The sequence below is a fragment of the Protopterus annectens genome, chromosome 10.part0, assembly GCF_019279795.1.
Source record: "Protopterus annectens isolate FY-2018-M chromosome 10.part0, PAN1.0, whole genome shotgun sequence".
Lineage (NCBI taxonomy): Eukaryota > Metazoa > Chordata > Ceratodontiformes > Protopteridae > Protopterus > Protopterus annectens.
In genome coordinates, this window is record NC_056744.1 from 937549856 (window position 1) to 937566876 (window position 17021).

Consider the following 17021-nt stretch of genomic DNA (forward strand, 5'->3'; position numbering starts at 1 on the left):
GTGTATTGTAGTATTTGCCAAAAGGATCTTTTCTCTCACACTTGCATTTACACACACCCTATTACCCCCACACTTGCAGGATTCATACCCCTACCTAACTAAGTCACGACACGTGAGAGAGATGCATTAGCAAAGCGTACTATTCAGATTACTAGATAATTCTTCTTCTCTGGCTGTACATATAGGGTGCTGACATCATCAGTATTTTGAAAGGGTAATGTGCATCAGGTAGTGTGATCTCCTGATTGCCAAAACTAACATGTTTTTCATACAGAAATGCACACACACAAACTCCCCACATCCAAACACACACACACTTGCAGGTTTCAAACCCCTACCTAAACATGTTATGGCACTTGAGAGTGACGCTGTAGCAGGTTGCGCTATTCTGAGTACTGGCCGATGTCTCTTCTCCAGCTGTATGTATAGGGTGCTGTCATCATCACTGTTTGGAAAGGGTAATGTGCATCATGTAGTGTGATCCCCTGATTTCAAAAAAGCACATGTTTTTCATACAGAATTGCACACACACAGAGTCCTCACATCCAAACACATACACATGTCAGTTACAGGTTTCAAACTCCTACCTAGCTATATTATGACACTTGGGTGAGACGCATTAGCAGAGTGCGCTATTTGAATTATTGGGAGGTTTCCCTTCTCCTGCTGTACTTATAGGGTGCTGACATCATCAGTGTTTAGAAAGGGGAATGTGCATCCTGTCATGTGTTCTCCTAGTTGCCAAAAGGGATATTTTTTTCATACAGACTTGCACACACACTAGCCCTCTCCACACACACTGAGCATTTGCAGGATTCCAACCCCTACCTAATTATGTTCTGACACTTGAGACGGACACATTAGCAGAGTTTGCTATTCGCATCACTGGGAGGCTTCCCTTCTCCTGCTGTACTTATAGGGTGCTGACATCATCTGTGTTTAGAAAGGGGAATGTGCATACTGTAGTGTGTTCTCCCAGTTGCCAAAAGGGACATTTCCCTCACACAAAATTGCACACACACTAACCCCCCTCATCCAAACACAAACACTTGCCATTAGCAGGATTCAAACCACTGCCTAACTATGTTATGACACGCGAGTCAGACACATTAGCAGAGTGCGCTATTCACATTACTGGGAAGCTTCCCTTCTCCTGCTTTACTTATAGGGTGCTGACATCATCTGTGTTTAGAAAGGGGAATGTGCATCCTGTAGTGTGTTCTCCCAGTTGCCAAAAGGGACATTTCCCTCACACACACTAATCCCGCTCATTCAAACACACACACTTGCAGGATTCAAACCACTACCTATGTTATGACACTCGAGTCGGACGCATTTGCAGAGCGCGCTATTCGTATTACTGGGAGGCTTCTCTTCTCCTGCTGTACTTATAGGGTGCTGACATCACCTGTGTTTAGAAAGGGGAATGTGCATCCTGTAGTGTGTTCTCCCAGTTGCCAAAAGGGACATTTCCCTCACACAAAATTGCACGCACACTAACCCCCCTCATCCAAACACACACACTTACCATTTGCAGGATTCAAACCACTACCTAACTATGTTATGACACCCGAGTCGGACACATTAGCAGAGCGTGCTATTTGTATTACTGGGAGGCTTACCTTCTCCTGCTGTACTTATAGGGTGCTGACATCATCAGTGTTTAGAAAGGGGAATGTGCATCCTGTAGTGTGTTCTCCTAGTTGGCAAAAGGGATACTTCTTTCATATAGTCTTGAACACACACTAACCCCCTCCACACACACTGAGCATGTACAGGATTCAAACCCCTACCTAACTATGTTATGACACTTGAGACGGATGCATTAGCGGAGCGCGCTATTCGCATTATTGGGAGGTTTTCCTTCTCCTGCTGTACTTATAGGGTGCTGACATCATCAGTGTTTAGAAAGGAGAATGTGCATCCTGTAGTGTGTTTTCCCAGTTGCCAAAAGGGACATTTTCCTCTCACAGCCTTTCACACACACAAACCCCACTCATCCACCCACACACACACTGAGCATTTACAGGATTCGAACCCCTACCTAACTATATTATGACACTTGAGAGAGACGCATTAGCAGAGCGCACTATCCAAATTACTGGGTATCTGTTCTGCACCTGCAGTATTTATAGGGAGCTGACATCTTTATTTCTACAGAGGTATGTACATGTAGTACTACATGTCAGGTGGGGGATAGCATATATATGCATTTGCAGCCACCTACGTCAGGGTCCGATATGCACATCGCACTGGCAGGTTATGTTCTATACCATGCTTTGTGACCACAGGACCTGTAACACACAACACAACTAGTCCAGAACACCGCACCCACATCCAGGACACACACTTAGCTTCCCTGGGAACAGTGCCAGGATATGCAGGTGTTCACATACACCATTCCAGTTGTTAACATCAGGTACAGGAATATTGTGTGTGAGAATTACTCAGGCCTCTACCACTTTACCCTACAGCCACTACAATTTGTGGGACCATGTGCTATGGCAGAACCACACACCACAGCCACATGGGGGAATACATATTGCACCTGTCCATCTGCAACGTGGGTACTCACTGTTCCACACCAGAGGTAGACCACCATTGTTGATATCTGACCATACCCACCTTTCCCTGGACATCCATATCCCATCTCCATCCCCAGGCAAGGTTGTCACTGCACACAAACTGTATTTAGCACAAGCAGACTCTACACTTGTGAAGACTGGGGTGGACGACTTCAGAGGACCCATGCTGGGGGACTATACTGGCCACTCAGCATAATCCTTGATAATTGCATTCTATGAGCATGTGTATGGTTTGCATTGATCATGCTATCCCACATATACCCATGACTGCTCCACAACAAGACACCTGTCAGCTGTACACCAGCCATATATGCGCCGTACAACAGACAGAGTGACCTAATACATTACAGAGCTGTAGCCCACAGAGGGAGGACATCTGTGAACAGTCCCGGCATGGCACTTCATTCGCACATAATCATTACAACACAGTGTTGACAGTGGAATCATCCAGAGAATGCAGATAGGGCTCCCCTCAGTCTGTTATTGACGGACACCTACTGTCAGAGATCCTCAGCAACCCTCTCCCAGCACACACCGACAACATGGCTGTGGCTTAGCACATTCAATCCCTGGGACCTCCACGGTGCCCCTGCTTGACAGCGGCACAGCTCACTAGCCTCACATGTTGCCTTCTGTGACCTACTTTACAGTGGCACAGTAGCCTACTGTCCTGGGGATGCAGATGCCAAGCACACTCTGGCTGAGCTGTCATTCCCTAGGGCAACAAGCCTAGTATTGACCTCTACACCCATATGTTCAATTGTTGGATGCACAATATTTGTTGTGCTGTTCTACTGTTTGCAGGTCTTTATTGCCATAGCATTCCCTGTTCCTATGACCAACTTGTGTATCTGTGGAAGATGTTTGCATATGACGGCGATCCACTATATCACTTATGTCTCTGTAGTCATTTACTGTGTGCACTGGGCAGATTGCTGTGTTGTGGTTGGTTCCGGGACTGACACGAACAAATACCAGATATGTGTGGCCAACTGCTAAACGGAGATATGGCCTAAGTGTGTGAGCATGCCCAGTTCAGCCTTTCCATGGCATGTTGTCTGACATATGCCTCATTTATCAAATTGTGCGAGCATGCCCAGTGTGAGCTTTCCATATGTTGCACTCTGAAGTCCACCACATATTTGGGTGTGTGTGAACTTCAACAATATCTCACGTTTATGGTTGTGTGTTGGGTGTCATGTTGTGCACTAACTGGCCAACTGCTTCATGTTGGCCACAACAGGGATTATACTGTGCCTGCAGGGATTGCATGGGATACTTTGCAGACAGTTCTCAACATACTTTCATAATGACCTAACACTGTAGTACAGTATAGTGTACTGGTTCAGTACTTTCACTGTGGTGGACAGTATCCTGGGCTTTAGTCCTATGACTGCTTGACATCTTCATAGTGAGCACAACAGACTGTGTAGGGGCCAGTTGTGCACATATGACCATGTTGCATTATGTTCAGATATGGACTACCTACACCAGGCTCGTCCAACATTGCTAGTGTATTCCACAACATGGGTGGACATTGGCAAACACTAGCAATGTTCCCTAGGCCATTTCTGATGCTAGTCACAGGGTGTGTTTGTCCTTCGACACACATTGTAACTGGAGTTTGCCATGACATATGTCATGGTTAGTATACTGTGCCTCGGTCTACCTCTGACATAACAGTGATACCCAGGGTTAGCCTACCATCTCCCATCCACTCATCATGATTCCTCTTGAGGGGTGTCAATATGTGACTCTCTAGCTGACCTGTACCAGGAGTTTACTGAAGAGTGGGGGTGCCTTCTGTGTTATGGATCATTCTGTACAGCTTGTCCTATGTATGTCAGTGCTGGGGTTCAGGTCTCTCATGTGCATAGCTCACTGCCATTCAGATTGTACAAGGTGCAACATGTTCATTCATTCCAGGTTGGACATGGCTTCATACATCAGGCACAGCTTGCCTGTAACTGGGCAGTATGGCGGTGTGTGGGGCTGCAGTTTGTTTACTCAGGCAACACATGGCATCTGTTCATGCTCTTTGCTACTCCTGGTGGGGTACTGTTGTGGACTTTACAGTTGATGGAGGTGTCTGCTGCGGTATATCCCACAGGGGCTATTGTAGTCACTTGTGACGCTGATGGAGGATGACTGCAGAGCCACAGTGAGTTCCCCTTATCTACATCTGCCAACCTTCATGTTTGGGTAGGTATATAGTATATGTTTCTGCGAACACTACAGCCACATGTTTGTCCAGTGCAGGATATCTATCACCTTTTGTACCCAGGTCTCACATTACATGTTAGGTACGTCATGGGTTAACACCTGTGTGGTAATTTGTGGGCACTTACTGTATATCCACGGTGGTTGTCTATACACAGTTCTGCAATTAGCTTGCTGACATGGCTATGGCTACAGTTGTCTGTTTGTAGTTGGCCCTTTTGTGGGTTGCTTGTGTCAGCTGGGGGTCGGATATGGTGGGCTGTTTGTACTCCTCTGCATACATGTTCAGTCACAGTCCTTCCATGTTGGCCTATACCTATGGGACATATATACGGAATGGGGGGGGCCAAGACCAGGCCTTGTGGGATGCCACTCATATCTGCTTTGTAGTCTGACATGGATGCAGCATGTCTGACCATGTCAGTTCTGTCCTTGGTCTGGTTTGCAACCCCTCTACTGACATAGGGGTATATATTTAAGCTGGTGAACATATCCATACTGAACTCATACGGTATTGTCTAGAAGCATGTGCACGGTCCAGCTACGCTGTGTGGACCACATTGCCCTCATCAATGACCTTAATGACTGCTTCAAATGGGTCAGACATGTTTAGGGGCAGGATCTGCAGTTACGACAGCCACACTGTGTAGGGTCCAGTATCAGTAGGTCCACAATAGCCTTCTGTCTGCGGTACATACTGATCCTTTCCATAGCTGTGCAGAACAAGCTTGTCAGGATCCTGGGGTGGTAGTTTGGAGTATCCATTCAGGCAACACCTTTGTTGTGATGGACCACTGTTGTTGTACACTGCTCTTTGGGTACATATCCTGTGGTAAGGCTGACATTGGGCAGTAGTGTGATTTGGCATTCCATTATTTTTGGAGGCCATGTTGGCCTCAGCACAGGACACCATCACATACCTTTGCTGCTGTGTGTTCTGCTTTGCAGATGATGGCTGTTACCTCAGCATCTGCAATGTCAGGGGACCATCAGTCTGCTGGGATAGGTATTTTGCACTCTGGGGGGTGTTTGCACTGCACCTGACAGGTTATATGTTAGCAATATGTGTGTGTGTTTGGTATGTTGTTTGTAATATCTGTGTGATTCGGAGCATATCTGTGGATGCCCAACATGGTTCCTACCATCAGTTGGGTAAGCCTTGTGATTATCCTTAGTGTCCTGTACATTTTGTATCTTCATAGGTTCATGGGTTCATACTAGGCTATACACCCTAGGCCATTAGTAAGCCTAGCCAGAGTGTGTGTGTCTTTCGCCACCCCTTGCTATGTTCTATTATGGCCATTTATGAATTTCTTCACTGTGCCTCTGTCTGGTCGTGACACAGTGAGGACCCCCAGTATACATGTACGATCATCCATCCACTTGGCAATATTCCTGTTGAGGGGTGTCAGTGAGGGGCTCTGCCTAACATGGATTGGGATCCTGTTTCTGGGTGTGGGGAGCCTCTGGGTTATGTATCTGTCCCTCTAGCACATCTTATTTCATTATGTGTTGAGGCTGACATCTGTCACTCTCACAGCTCCAATGGCTTTGATTTCCTGTGGTGGAGCATGTCCATTACTCCTGTGTTGGACATGGCCTTGTACAACAGACATACAATGCCTCTGTGTAGGCAGTCTGTGACTGCATTCAGCTGGGGTGTCTACAGTCAGGCAGCATATGACATATATTTCACACCCTTTATCCTGTTGGTGGGGTAACTATGAGGTCTTCCGAACCGCTGCAGGTGTCACGTACGGTACATCCCATATGAGTCATTGTAGTAGATTATGGGTCTGATAAGGGAACAGTACAGCAGAACAGTGACCTCTGTTGATGTAGATGTGAATCCTTTCATGATATGGTGTCCAATATCGACAATCTTCCTAGCCACATTGGCATTGTGAGTGTCACATGACAGATTACTGTCGACCTGTGTCCCTAGGTCCCTGATTACTCCTTGCATACATAATGGTTTGCCACCTATGTGGTAATTTGTGTGTACCTTGTCTGGCATTTGCTGGGACATTCATACTGTCCAGTGTCTTCAGGATGTCTGGGTGGAGTTCTTGTGTGTGAGAGTGTGGTCTGTCGCATGCTACAGACTGTACAGCAGTTTTGACTACAGTTAGGTGCACATGGGTGGTCTCCACTGCTTTGTGCATTGTCAGTTACCTGGCCATATGGGTGTCTGTGCTGCATATGGATACTCCCCCTCCTTTGATGTTTTGGTGCAGGTGTTGGGGCCATAACACATGATATGTGGTATAACCTAGTAGTGCTGGTGTGCTATCACTAGGCTTACAGCAGGCTTCTGTCACTGCACAGACATCGATGTTCTCCATAATGGGAAGTGCCTCAGGGGCATGCATATTGCAGTTTACACATCTGGCATTGGTCAGCATTACCCATATGTTTCCTACCACTTATGTTTTCTAGGGTGGTGGGTAGTCTTTTTGGCCTTGCCTACATACGGCTCTATGGAGGCGGCAAAGGCCTTATCCAGTATCCAGACGCACATGGGTAACAGGTGCAAGCCATCCCTGGAACAGCAGCATGGTTTGTCATGCTTGACATCTCAAGCAGACAGACATTAGACCCTCTTGGACTGACAGCTGTAACTGTGCCAGCTGTTAAACATGAGCATTCTGTGTTTGTACTGTGGCATCATTCTTGGTGAGGGTTGGACGCTGCACACAGCCAGTGTCATACCGGCCTGGGGTACATACTCAGAGGGACCATCCATGTCTCTTTTCATGTTGACCAGGGAGGTACATCTCAGGTAATTCACACCAGCATGGACATTGAGTGCATCATATTTCTGCTTGCTTTGGGGTGACCTGCGTACTTGTGTTATGTGACATTTTGTGGCAGCCTACAGGCAGCTTACTGTACCCTTTCCCTTGTTCAGTCTGGTGAGTGGGATAGCAGTGTGTCTGCCTATACAGACACCTATTACAACTGTATCAGGCATGTTGTTTCTCCTTCTGGCCTGTGACTGTTTGGCACACCAGCTTTGCGTACTATTCGTTGCATGTGCTATGTTTGAAGGTTGTGGTTGCTTGTGATCTGCTTTGGAGGCTTCTGTTGGTGTGGTGTGTTTGTATTAAGGCCTCCGGGAATATTTGTCTGTGTTTATGTGTTTGGTTTACAGTTGTGGTAGGTCTATGTGGGACTGGGTTTCTGGTGTATGTGGTTACCTTCTCCTCCTGACTAGTTTTGACAGTACTGAGTTGGTGGAGCTCAACCTCTGGTTTGGATACATGGTTGCATCTATCACATATATTTGTATTTATTGGGGGGTGTTGTGGTTGTCTGTGTACTTGGGACTGGTGTCACATTGCCTCTGGATTCACAGATTCCACTTGTTGTGGCTGGACGTAGTGGATTGTATGTGTGGACATATGTTATTGCCATACTACTGGTCAGTGATTACTTCCCTTTTTATGTTTGCTCTATCATGTGGTAGCTTCCTCATTCTCTTGCATGGTTTGGTAATGGCTGGAGTACAGCATGCCAGATGCCTGCATGTATGGCATTGTGTGTTGTTGTTATTTGTGATTGCATACTCCAAGCATTCCTGGCTGTGTTCATGGAATGCCTGTATAACATGTTCTGTGGTGTGTCCCATTTTCTGCACTTGCACAGGGCCTTTCGTGGATTCAACATCAGTTTGGGGGGCTGCAACCTATGTTTTACACATGTTTTTCACTGTGGTATTCTGGCCAGGGACTGGGGTCAGGATGTGTATATCCAGTGTGATTACTCTATGGTCTGGTCTTACTGGTAAGGTGTACACTTCTCATCTTGCCATCCAGTACACATGTTGCTGATTATCACATCCAGTATGCTTACCCCTCTTGTGGGAGTGGTACATTGTTCCTGGGCATTTTGGTTTATGGATTCTGGGAAATTTTCTCCTACTGTGTTGGTGCTAGTATAATGCTCCCGGTGTATGTCTGGGTATTTTCAGTCAAGCAATATAATGTGGTTTGGGGGGCTTGATATATTCATGTATTCCGACATAGGCCAGGTGCAGTTCCTGGTATTAAGACAGTAGTCTGCAGCAGGCTATATACTGGGAGGCGGTTTTAGCCATTGGTATTTGACCATGGCTAATCCATGCTGCTTCTTGTTGTGGTACCAACATGGGGGTGTGGTTATCCTTGACATTTCTTGCTAGTCACCCTCCTTTTGTAGCTTGTTCCATGTTTTGCGGCTGTACAGCACAGTATGAGGTGTGACCTGGTAGTGTTAGGGTGCTGATGTGAGCCTTGACCCAGTTCTCTATTACAGGACTGGTATCTACATTCTCCATACTGTGTGCGTTTACACTGCACACATCTTGCTGTTTAGACATCTGTCACTGGGTAGCATTACATCTAGGTTCCTATCCCTTGTGGAACCTATGAAGGTGGGTTTGTGTTTTGAGACTTATCTATTCAGGGCATGCTGTGGGTACTGACAGCCTTTGCCAGTATCCATGGGGCATGGCATGATAGGTGCATGCCACCCCTAGCAGGTGGTGCATCATGTCATGCTCTGCATGTCTTCCCAGCCTGAAACACATTGGCTCCCCTTTGACTAACTGGATTACTTCAGCCAGTTATTGCACTTGATCATCCCATCGTCATTTTGTGGCTTCATGCTTGGTGAGGGTGGATGTTAGTCAGGGTGTTCATGTGTGCATATAGTACATGGTGTTACATTACTTAACACATGGCATTCATGCCTCAGGTGGTGCTGCAGGGCTGCCTCTGTCAGATGCGCATATTACACTTCCCTGTACATGTTTGTGGGCAGGTCATGTCATTTTAGGCATCCATGTTAGTATTTGAGTGAGTCAGAGGGGGTATCATTCCCAGGGTTCCTACTGAGCCAGTGTATGTGCTATGCGTTGCCTCTTTGCCAAGGCCAGTGCATACTGGGCATGCCTCCTTCTGCCTACTGGGGCAGGCTCAGGTTGTTCCTCCTCCGAGTCACGCTCTGCCTGTGATGGCCTTGGCAATGGTGGGGGGCTGTTTGTCCCGGCCCTATGCTGGTCCTGCTGCAGCTGTTTTTGCAAGATCATATTATGTAGCATAGCACATACCATGACAGTTTGGGTACATGTAGTTGGTGTGTACTGCAAGGCTCCACCAGATGTGTCCAGACACCGGAACTGTGACTTGAGCAGCCCAAACACATGCTCTATTACATTACGTGTTTGTGCGTGTGCCTCATTATGGCGTTCCTGTTCATGTGTGTGTGCGTTTCTGATGGGTGTCATCAGCCACGGCTCCAGTGCATAACCTGCATCCCCCACTAGGTGTCCGTGTGGGATGTCCCCATTGGCAAATGTCTGGTACAGCTGCGTCAAATGCCAGATGTGGGAATCGTGGTAACTCCCAGGGCAGCCAGCACACACATTCATTATTATGCCCTGGGCATCACACACGACCTGGCAGTTGATGGAGGGGAAGCCCTTGTGGTTAATGTAGGCCCTACCCCGCTCACTGGCTGGTGCTTTGTTGCGTATGTGCGTGCAGTCTATTGCACCCACTACCTCAGGGTATTCCGCTATTTGCTGGAAGAGACACATATTGCTGGCCAATACCTCACGGGCATTGGGGAAATATACATGATCACCGACATGTGCTGACATGGCATCCAGGAACTGGTGCAGTACCCTGGAGGCTGATGCCTGTGATATCCCCATCATATCGCCAGTTGGTCTCTGGAAGGTACCTGTTGCTAGTATTCTTAGGCCAACACATACCTTGGTTTCCACTGGGATGGGTTCCCCTCTGTTGGTTCTGTGTGTGAGGCGTGGCCTGCACAGCTCAACTATTTGCTGCAGGAGCTCTCTGTTCACTCTATAGCGCTCTACTATCTCCAGCTCATGTAACCCGTGGTAGGTGACCCTGGGCCTGGACACTCTTCTCCGTCTCCTCACTGTGGGTTGTCTGGCACCATCTGCATTGTCACCACCCTCAGCAAGTCACCTATGTCTCATTATGACAGCTATGGCAGCCCCTAACATTTCTGCTCTGAGTTAAGCTTTTTCAGTTTTCACTTCTATTAGCTTACTCCTGTCTTGCAGTGTCTCTTAAGAGAAACATCCTGCACTACTGTTTGCAGTGTTTTAAGTGCTGGGTTGGGCTACTATTCTGCCTGTGTAATTGCCTGCTTCTAATTGTTTTCACCTGCTAGCTTCAGCAGTTATCCCTACTAGCTTCCTATTAATTCTGTTGCTTCCTTTTTCCTCTCTGTTTCCTTAGGGGGGAGCAACGTGCATACCATCAGAAACACGCTCACAGTGGCTTGCGTGCGCTGCGTGCTTACACGGTTCAGAATCTACTTATTCGGGTTAAAACGCGCATACACCCGCACAAACACTGTTACACGTCTGCCAACAGCCTCCAACATACTCTGCCTGCCCTACACACGTGCACACCCGCGCAAACAATGTTAAACATCTTCCAACACGCTCCCACATGCTCAGTCTGCCTTACACGCGCCACACTGCCCTACTTGCGCTTCATGGCGTGCACACGTGCGCATGCACGCCCAGCAAGAAACTTTGGTGTAAGTAACAGTGTACACCTTCCATTTCTTGACTTTCCATGACTTATCTAGTGGCACACCTCTTTCCATGATCTGTGTCTGTCATCTGTCATGTTACACTGACCTCCAATGAACTGCATTTCTTTCTACCATTCCCCCCTGTGATGTCACCTATCTCCTACTCTATTCCCCCCTTATGTATCTCTTACACTACTCAGACTGTGCTCATTTGCTATGTGACTGTGAGATTCAGTATCCTAACCCTCATTTACATGAGATTGCCTACTAATGCTTAGTTACATGTCTTAGACTCAGCTTCCCCCCTTAGCAACCACTACACGGTGGCCATGTTGTTTTTGGTCTGCTGGTCCCTGCATTGTCATTCCATGTATTGCATGAAACCCACATTTGTGGGTTTATAACCTTCTTTTTTATGGTTTTATACAGTGCAGCCCATTTGCGTGGGGCTGCGCTGGGTTTAAACATCGGCGATCGCCGAAAAAAAAAATTATATTTTTAATATTTTGGCATCGGGTTATCTTGCCAATGGCCACATATTTGGCCATTGGCATGCTGCCTGACTCATATGCACCCTTTTTTTGGAGCTGACATGGCTCCATTGTGGAATTTGCAGAAACGTACTCAGTTGTTAACTGAGTACATTTCTGCAGCTAAAACGTCTCTTACATGGACTGGTTTCTGCTTCGTGGATCGCTAATATACCTCATTTGCATACCTTTGGGCTGCAAGTGAGGTATTTAGCATGGCCACGCCCAGTCCGTGTAAGAGACGTTTTAGCTGGTCTCTTACACGGAGTTTAGGGCTGTTCCTGGATCGCGAGGCTTGCATGGAGTGTTGCACGTCTCTTACACTCCGTGCAAGCCTTCGTGAATCCTGCCCCTTGTCTTTTTCCCAGTTTTGGAGCATAATCGCAGAGGTCCATGCACAGCATATATGCAATTTGCAGAAGGAGGCAATTATACTCCAAAAATAGAAAAAAAGACAAACTTATAAGCTTTTTTTCTGATGAGGGGAGGGTGTCTAACAAGCTTTTGTTAAGCACCCATAAGTACTGTTAAGTCTAGGTCTTGTCCTAGGGGATCAACTGTGGATAGTGATGGCCATCAAAAAACAGCAGAAGATATAATAGCTTTCAAAAGCTGTGATAACATAAATCTGCACACTTAAAACCAAAATGTGTAGCAGAGGGAAATATTTGACAGTGCATTTTTTTATCGTCTTTCAAGGGATTTTAAAGCAAGTAAAACACGTTGCACAAATATCCTTTTAGATGTAACAGATAGCACTTGGAGCAGAAAAAACTCTGTACACTATAAAGAATTATGACTGGATTACTGATCATAACCCTTTATTATGTGTTGTTAAGATGGATGCCAAGATTCACCTCAGAGCCCTCAAGGTTACCTCCTTGGCATCCATATCTTTAGCAGATTTGGCTGGTTATGATCAAAGACCCATTTATAATTCTCTCTTTATTGATATAGTTATATAATTCTGTCTGATGTGTTTAACATGACGACATGAATTTTTTCACATTGATAGCTAATAAATGGCACTTTTGTCTGTCTCTGTTTGTATGATGTTTCTGTTTTTCAGGTTGCATACAGCTCTAGCCATGCCTTATTTGTATTTGCACAAGTGTATAAATATACAAATGAACACGTAAATAACTACATTTCTTCTTATGCTATTGGGAAGTGAATTCTGCTTTCTGCATGCTGCAGCTGTCTTCCAAGTATCAGCATTAGATGGTTACTTAATTTTATTGTACTGTTAGTGTGTTCTCTCAATTTCATTCTGGATGCTTTGAACCACTAGAAATATAGTTGCTTGACAAAACTGCAAAATATTTTGCTAACAGGCTTCAGATAAGTCAATAGTTTGATCAGAGTGATGGAAAGAGTTTTAATTCCATTGTTTCTTGTGTCCTTATCAGAGACAAACATGCATTTTTTTTATTCGGTGTAAGAGCTTCTAGTCATTGTCCCATCTTATAAAATTTCGGTCACTTTTACTAGTGCTTGATTACATGCAGTTTTTATACGTATTTTTTTCTTGAAATGATAGTAGTTTTACCATTATAGAAATAAAAGACCAAGATGAGACCATAGATTTTAGAAGTAAGGATTTATTGGCTGTTAATTATATATGAAATTCTATATGTGTTCATAGATGTATACTAGGCTAACGACCACTGGGGCTTTTATAAGCCTAGACAAGCATCCTAAATGAATCTTGCAAGTCTATGTGCCTTAGAGGTTATTTTAAGGGGTATATGTAAGCTACAGCAAGATTTACAGGCTGCCTCCATCCATTAGAGACATACCGTGCAAGACCTAGGCTGAATTTCCAATTTCTCATCGACTGGTCCAGGTTTCTGTTGAATAGAGTTAATGAAGATTTCTGTTTCACTTGGGTGGGAAGCCTGTTCCAGAGAAAGGGAATTCTTTGAGACACATACCTGTCCCTCCAACACTTTCAATTTATGTTGCAAACAAAGTTTAAATCCCTAGATTGAGTAATTCCAATGTTATTTATTTTGTGGATATGCAAAAGGTCTACTTGGGATCCAAGGATGCCTTGTATGCCACGCATAGATCACCTCTGAACTGTCTGTAGGAAACAGTGTATAGGGATAGAGCTTTGAGGTGGCCTGTATAGGACATGCTGTTTATGCATTGTATTCTTTTTATGAGGAACCACTGTGGATGTTCCAGTTGTTGCATGTGCCTAGTCAGGTACATACCATGATGTGCCTGATGAGGGCTGAATACTGTGGAATGATGTTTCCTTGGACCTAGATACCATGTCATAGCTTATAAATTGAGCAACATAGAATGATTTCCTTACTACCTTAGACACATGTTAGTCAAAAGCCAGGTTATTATCTTCAAACATACCCAAATCCCTGACAACTGGTTCTTCTCTTAGAGGAGTGTTATCAGTGAGGTAATTTCCTAGGCTGACTTCCAAAGGGTACTATTATGCATTTTCTAGCACTGAGTTTTAAGCCGTGGCTTTGCCACCAGTCATTGTCTGTGTTAATCCTTCCTGTAGGATGTTAGTGTCTTGGGGGGATTCTATGACTGCTCCTCATTTGCAAACATCTGCAAACTTGGTCATTAGCTTTATCTTCCAAGATGTAAGTGCCAAAAGGTGTGGACCCACAACAGAGCTCTGAGGGCTAGTAATTAGCCTCTTTGTGGATGTGGTTTCCTCATCTTAACTTCTTGGTTCCTATCTGAGAGCCAGTTGGCTATCCAGTACATAAAATAAGAGTTTATGCATATATCCATGAGTTTGTTTACAATGCCTGAGTGAGGTACTGTATGAAATGCCTTAGCCAGGTCAAGGTAGGCAGTATGCTCTGTTTTGTCCTCATCCATTGCCTTGGTGACCTTCTCAAAGAAGTCCAGCAGGTTGAGTAAGCATGCTCTGCCCTTAACAAAACCAGACTGGGTTGAATCCAATGTTTGAAGGCTTTCTACATCCTTATTAATCACTTCCAATATAATTCTTTCCATGGCTTTGCATAAAAGACTAGTTAGACTTATGGGTCTGTAGTTCCTGGGGTCCACTGATAGTCTGCCCTTGTGTAGAGGGATGAGCATTCATGTGGCACAAAGCCTGTATGGAGACTATGGTTAAACAGTGACTCTAGCTGTCCCAATAGGTCATGTTTCAGCTATTTAGGAGGCATCCTGGGATATTATCATGGCTATCAATGCAGTACGTGGCAGATTCAGTGTCTTAGGAAAGATACATGTACTTAAACGTCCATGTCTACTGATGTGCTGTATATTCTCATACTGGAATGCCTTGTTCTGTTTTCTTGGAATTACAGTATGTGCAGAACTGTATTAGTTTGTTTAATAAGGTAGGAGATTTTTTTTCTTTTTATCTAAAGCTGTATATACTCATCATTTAGTAAAATCTCTTAAAAGATCCTGTTTTTATGATGCTGAATAAATTCTATGGTACATTATTGAGAGATTGTTTTAATTCTTGAGGTGTAGTTATTCACTGTTCAAAACTTTTTTGAATAATTCAGATCAGATGCTCCTGTTTGACGTTCCATTCATTGTGCTGGCATTGTACCACCACAAGAGGGGACAGTTTTTTTTTCATTTGAAAGAATATTTTTCCTAATAGCAACCATTAAAAACAAGTTTTGTTATGCTATAGCTATATGCCCTTTAGATTTTGCATTATTTTCTAATTTATAGTGGAAATCCTCATGTTTGCATATTTTCCCTTAAAGTTGTATGTGCCATTATTATGAGATGCAATCGGTACTCCTTTATCAATCACTCATCTTGAAAGGAATCACAAAATTTTAAAAAATCATTCTGCAGCAAGCCTTGCTTAAATCATCATCTCTAACACTGTTACTGCCACAGGATAAAATTCCTCTGCCCCAAAATTAGAGCTCCTTCTACACATTCTTGCAGCTTGTGAATAATGATGTTATGCACTCAAATATATGCTGGTCAGTTACTGACAGTGATAACACATTTTTACCATTCAGAAGACCTTGGAATAAAGTAATGTTAACCTCATTTGTCAGTTAATCCAGCCATAATGTAGACAGGAAGAAAATCTTCAAGGTGTAACTACTTCACATTTATAGCAAGGGCTATAAAGATGTCACATTATTTCAGTTTTAGCGTGGAGTTCTTTGTGCACTGGGGCTATGAGCAACTGTCCTGTAAGTGTGCCATATCAGGAAAATGTTTTAATAAAATGAGTAAAACATCTGAATGCAGGATGCATTTCTATCCCACTTACACTAATATAAATTATTTTCATCATTTTAAATTAAATTCAGACAGTGAGACTGAATGCATGAAACATCCAAAATACTGTGGAAGACAGAGAGTGGGATTCTGAAAGGTATGCAACATAAAACAGAGGTGCTGCAAATCTGCTGTGGTCTGTGAAATTACTAGCTTTTGATTCACAGATGACTTGCAGCTATTCTACTCAGTGCACCTTCCTATAAATGATTGTGGCATAAAGAATGTCCAGATATCTGTGTGTGTCACCAGATATGGTAGTACTTCATAAAAGAATGAACTATATCACTGCTAGCAATTTCCAGAATTTCACCCAGCCATCCTTCACATCCTTCACTGTTCAGACTGCACACATGTAAGACAAATCCTGATGTATGAATTTCCAGCAAGGCAACTTATCACATTTGTTCATAGAGTTCATAGGTTTGTACTAGGCTAGCTGCCCTTCTGAGCTATTTAAGCCACGTGTCTAGATTCCACGTGCATTGTGTGAACTTCCAGCTCTTTCATAATCCATAAGGTACCATACTGTGTTGCACGGGTTGTTGTATATTGCAATACCAATGGGAAACATTACATACTTTGTAACATGACATAATATTTAAAGACAGAGGCTCATCTGCATGTTGTATTCAGTACTGCTATACATAATTCCTCAGTTTCATTAATAAGAATTCCATGTATCAACTAGCTGGCTCAATGGCTTATCTACTGCCTGGTGCTGGTCCCTGATCTGGCACCCAGACTACTCAGCTCTTCAGCTGACAAGTAAACAAAAAAAAACTCCTTGCTATAGCTTACCACACACAAAACACTGAAGCAATGAAGTAAATGTCTGTACCAGCATAATAGA